Raw genomic sequence first — 6,157 nt, 5'->3', positions numbered from 1 at the left:
ATGCGCACGCTGCTCTTGAAAGAGGTGCGTGATCTTACGTATCTATGAATTAGGCAGGGAAGTAGAGATTTAGCTCTTATCGTTATTTACACATTAAATGTAACCACATTTGGCACGTTCGTGTCACTATTTTAATACAGTCTTGGTCAAAAGTCTTAAGGCCAAAGAGCCATTATGGCACTGTTTATGACCGAATGACACTGAAATGCTAGCAGTTCGTTTCTTCTTGCTGTAGAGAACCTTCTTGCTTGAGTAGCGCTTTGAATGACACCCTACATGGAGCATGATAGGAAAATTTATTTCGCTGCAGGTCAACGCTGTGGCCTCCAGACTTTTGACCAAGATTGCACATTTCAGAACTGGATTTTATTTTAATTTAGCTGTTATAATTGTTAAATTATTATAATTAACAACCTCCTAAATTCAATCCTGGGGCGCTAAAAATTTATGAAGAATGTGCACAACTTTTTCATGCCGGCATGTTCACAAAGCATTGTGTTGTGCATTAGAGCTATAAGTTGTTTTTGACGCCCTCTCCTAGTGAAAACAAAGCCCCAGCTTCAGCGCGCATTTTTGCATGAAAAAACGCTTTCATAAGAAATTTTCATAAACTCTTGCATGCAAACATAAATTATCCGAGGGCTCTACTGGATTCCTCAACGTCTCAGAATTCATGCTCAAAAACGAATCACTCTACCGTTATTACGAAATCCGAAAAGGTGGGTGATAGCAATCGCAAGAAATGTGAATGCAGAGAAAATCGAACTAGAAGTATTTTCCCTGGTTGCTATTGTTTACTGCCTCTTTTGCTTTTGGAGAGATGAATTTGGCCTTGCAACCAGTGAATCTTTGATCTCTCCTCTTTGCGATGATACGAGGATGGCGCGGCTTCATTGTTGGAAAGCCGTAGAGAGCCTGTAAGCCAGGATGCGCCGGAACCGTCCCAAACGCGATTTGCTCTGAATTTTCTACAACCACACAAATAAACATATTTTTCTAAAACTTTTCTGTCATTTCGCTAGAATTTGCCGTCACGAGGCAGCTGAAGACTCGCGAATGACGAAACAGAAATTAAAACTCGAACACTTCGACTGAATTGGGAATTTTATTTTCCGCGCCCCCTTAGCACTCATTTATCGCCTATAATGGGAAATAACGGAAATGCTGCTTTGAGGTCACTAACTTCACTCAATTTGAACGAAAGCTATGGGATGGGGTTTTATTAAAACTTAAAATAAACAGTGGCTGATAAATTTTCTTCGCCTGATCCGTAAAAAAAATGAGGTCATTGGACGGCAGAGAGCAACACAGAAAATCTTTTTTCATTGCTCTCCTTAACTTCGAACGTTTCAGCTCCTTTTCATTTACTTTTCCTCGATGACTGTATGAAAGCAGGAAGCTGGTGAGCCTTTCAGTATATGTTACCTTCCATTCCATTCGAAACAAGCTTCTTGAGTATCCCCTCCTGTCAGAATGAACACGGACCTTTCCATCCCACTTTTACATAAAAAATTGAAGTACGAAGCAATCGTGCACTTAGAATGCAAATTGAACCATAAAAACTGGACGGCTGCTTCGTCAGAGTGAAAAGTAAAGTAGGCACTCGACGTGACTCAGCTCCAAAACTTCCTGAAACCTCAAGACGTCCTCAGGCTTCCGTCACCGGCACTTATAAAGCATAGTGTCAGTGCATACAAATTGGCTTTAAATGCTTAGGGTGCCATTCAGTGTTGTAATACAGAGAAAAAAATTGACGTTGATAACAGTAAATCTGCACACGAGATTAGAGGTTTCACCTTCGCCGTCCTTGTCCGGAACACCGATCTGTTCAGGCCGGCATCATATCAATTATATTGATCGTTATGAACCTCTATCAGAGCACTGAAAATGTCACCAAAGTCCCACAAGCGAAAGATGTAAATATAACTGGAGACAGGCATGTTTCAAAGCAAAAAACGAAAATAGACAAACCTCAAGCTAACCCATCGCTTTTCTTCACTACAAACAAAGGACGAGGCCAACTGCAAGATTCCAGTTTCCTAGGATCCCCTTTTTATGACACGACGGTATTTTTTTAATTCATGATTAGAATATTCACTTGCCGCCTGAAGAACATCCTCTTTCTGTGTATTAGTACAAAGATCAAGCGCCTCCTAATAGTCTTCAGAACTACGTATAATTCAAGAATTCTTTTCCTTTTAGCAGTCAGTAAAAGTGCCGAAGAAAGTAATCTTGCGCGAGAAAGCCTGTGTGCCAGCTACTTACCACAAGCGAAATGAATGCTACTACAGGACCTGGGAGGCCTGGTTACTACTGTCATCTTTTTTCTCTGCGCACACAGCAGAAGGCACGAAAACTACTCGGACCTGAGCGCTACAAATAAAAAGTCGCTGGCGGTTTAGCATAGCTAAGTACGAACTATTCTGCGAAAGCACAGTTTTTCTCACGCCGCCACCACCACCACCTGCCTGGAAGCTCGATTGAGGTGTCCACTGGCCCAGAGGGCCAGTTATGCGCGTCTTCAACTTTTTCATCGTGTGGTCACCTGTTTTTGCCCTATTGCACTTCATTTCGTAAGTCTTATGGCATGTAGGAGATGCCCCAAGCGGGGCTGTGTTCCTGTGTCATAAAGTTCGTGCTCGCCTGGTCGTTCCATTTTCTTTTGCGGCCGAGGTGGCCACTGTGCCGGTAGTTCGCAGGCATGTTGGAGTACGGCGCCAACCAAACATCAAGCCGCCCACGATATCATGACACCCTGAGAACTTCTTTAAAGGTGGCGATAAAATGCCGCAGTCACCAGCTTGAGAGATGGGTAAGTTCGTTATGAGGATGTGCAAGATATGGCGGAAAAAGTGCACAAAATAATACAGGATAAATAATGTTTGCAGGATATGAGGGACTCTTTATATTGTTATCTTTTTGTCGGTCTATAAACATGGCAGTATTAGGGCATTCAATTCCACTACTAAGGAACTCAGCGGCGGCTCACACGTCAACGTGCAAGCAAGAAATGGAATTTTTTATAAGCAACAGGAGAGGGTGCAGTAACTGCTTCATATCTCGGTGGATGTCTCACCGCCGTCATGAGGCGACGGATGAAGGAGGGAATGAAAGAAGGAAGAGAGAACGAGGTACCGTATTGTAGGGCTTCGGGTTAATATGGAAAATTTGGTGTTCTTCAACGTGTAGCTCAAGCGTCGTACAGCACATAGCCGTATCACCAGGGCAGCGCTGTAGTGTACCTCGAAGGTTACGAGGCTATAAAAATAAGGAATCGCGCAGGAACCGTAGCAGTGCAGACGTCGGTTGATATTCTGGAAATGTCCGCTAAGCAAACGTCCAAATCGGCGTGGGTTAAGCTATGTGGTTACTTTCCGGGAAAACATGATAGCAGATACGCACAGAAAAAAAAGTTTTATATGTTAAAAACACATTATTTTGCCAAATAAAAATCTCAAAAGCAAATCAAAAAGCGTTTTTATACTCTGTTTTCATGAAATGTGGTACGTGTACAGAGGGCAACACACGTCTAGAACGACCGAACTGTGTGTCCAACAGCTCCCAAAGCCGCTGCAACCAGGAACGCAAAAAATTACGATGACATCCTATCAGTTAAAGTGCACGTGCTTACACCTATATCATATCTAACCAAATGTTATCACTAGATATCCCGTCTTCAGCCTGAAACACGCTCAGAACGAGTTCTAGGCAAGCGGTTTGCCCTCTGCACATCTAATGCCAGAAGTCATAATTTTGGTTCACTTCGCCACAAGACAAACTGCCTTTGCAGCTGTATACACAAAGACTCCAGCCGTACAGTGAGCAGCACACTACTGAGTATACTTCTAGGATACTGACTTTCTCCGCTGGAGCCCTATTTCAGCAAATGAATTTAGCGTAGTGTTGTTTTTTGTGTGTTTGTAGTTTAGACTGAAAAGTAGAACGTCTCAATATAGCGGCTCTTTTTCATTGCGTTCTATTTTATTCCTTTTGTTCTCTGATGCAAGCTCATGTGCAGCCATTATAACGGCAGCGCTGTGGTGAAGTTTCATTTTCAGTTGTGCGATTTAACCTAAAAAAAACGACACGATGCGCAATGTAGATATAGAGCGATAGCGTAAGTTGCATAAAAGCTTCAAAATTCAATATATGGCGCCTTCTGGTGAGAAGCCCCCGCAACCTCCGCTGTGAGTGGACAGCTAAACAATGACATCATAATAAAAATAAACAAAACGAACTTCACGTCATCGCGCACCTGTCGTCTGGCGGTAAAAATAAATCCTCGAACTCTTCGACTGTCTGCTTGACCCACGAGACAAGGACGAAGAAGCCACGAGGGTTCACTGCGTACGCAATGTTTAGATAGCTCTCATTTTAACTATTTGTTTTGTCTTCCCCTCGATCGAGTGAAATTTTAAGGTGTGTTTGTACTAACAGGCCCAGATATGTTCAATTCTAGGAGGCTGACTGTCAGTTTGGAGAGTTGTTTTAGAGCACGCAAGAGGAACAGGCTGTGCGAGAATCGCGTTAGTGAAGTTTTTATCATACAAAAAGAAGCGTTAGAGGAAGTTGTATTATAAGTAATGATTTATTATTAGGAATCCCCAACGCAAACATCGGACTTCGACTATTGAAGAAGGATGGATAGCTGGGCGAGTTTGTAACATCGGGGGGGGGGGGGGGGGGGGGGGGGGGGAGGTACAGAGCGAACAAGACGAAGGACGAAGCAAGAGGACACACAGACGAGCGCTGACTCGAAACTGAATTTTTTATTGAAAAGAGAAAACATATATACATAATAATCACGTGAACAAACAGAGCAAAGAGCATTGGTCCTGCAAAATCAAGATAAATAATCGCAGCATATGCCATGTGGCGAACTGCGACCAAAGGCACCCTTGAGAACCCAAATGTAAGAGTCATCAATTATCTAAAAATGATACTTCTTTACCATCTAATGCCAATGAAGGGTGGCCGACACACTGTGACTCCTTTTTCCTTATGAAATAAGCTTCCATAATTTCCCTGGTCATTTTATCCCGGTGAAGAAACAAAACAGTTTAGAGTCAGCGCTCGTCTGTGTGTCTTCTTGCTTCGCCCTTCGTCTTGTACCCCCCACGATGTTAGACTATTGACGCGGCAAGAGGTTGCTGAACGCGCCCCCAAGATAATGATTGAAACCTACTTGGGCAAAGTATGTTAGGCTAGTTTTGTCAGCTGTGCATTAATGCTGTAGCTGTAGCTAGCGCCGCCCATCCCCAACGCAAATCGACCTGCCATGCGGTTAAACGCTCCCACAATGAGCTAGCAGGAGGAAGTACGGGAAATGGAGCAGATATGACTAGTGAGCTCGTAGCTATTGGAGGCGTTCAAGCATGAACTTGCGCTAATATATCAGCCAGGAAGATTTGACTGAAACCGCTGAACTCATTACAAACTGCACGGTGCCTGACCCACAAGTAGGAACAGAATCTAAGCATCGAGGTTCAGCAAAGGCAGATCAACACACGTGACATACAACGCTATCGTTATTTAACATGAGGCAGTATAAAAGTGCAGTATGCTGACAACAAGGTTTCTATACAAATAACCTTTTCAGTCGCACTTTTCAGTAAAACGTAGGCACCATATTGCCGCGTCTACAACAATAGCCGCTCGGCGGCTGTTCGGCACGCAGCTCGTGCGCCACGCGGTTCGCTGCTGAAGAAGACGAAGCTCGACGTTCGATCCTGGCTGTCTTTACCTTGCTGAGGCGATCCGCGAGGTGTTTGCTTATGATCGAAAAGTCCGCGCCTGTATCGACTAAAGCAGTCACTGGGTGCCCGTCAACGTGAATGCGGAGGTCGGCGCTAACTGCATCGGTGTCAGGGAAACTCGGGTTCACAGAATCGTGCTGCGGCGGCATCGGGATCTCGGCATCGCGCTCCGGCGGCGTTCGGGGGTCTTCGTTATATCCGCTGTCAGCAACCTTCCCCCCTGAGGTCGCCGCTTTCAGTTTCCCCGGCGCCTACCATCCCCAGACGAATGGCCTGACCGAGCGCCTCAACAAAACTCTCGTCGACATGCTGTCCATGTATGTTGACGTTGAGCATCGATCTTGGGACAATATCCTGCCATATATTACTTTCGCGTATAACACGGCTCAACAGGAAACCAC

Source organism: Amblyomma mixtum, chromosome 2, assembly GCF_055824585.1.
Source record: "Amblyomma mixtum isolate Tamu chromosome 2, ASM5582458v1, whole genome shotgun sequence".
In the NCBI taxonomy this organism is placed as follows: domain Eukaryota; kingdom Metazoa; phylum Arthropoda; class Arachnida; order Ixodida; family Ixodidae; genus Amblyomma; species Amblyomma mixtum.
This window is presented reverse-complemented; position numbering follows the sequence as displayed.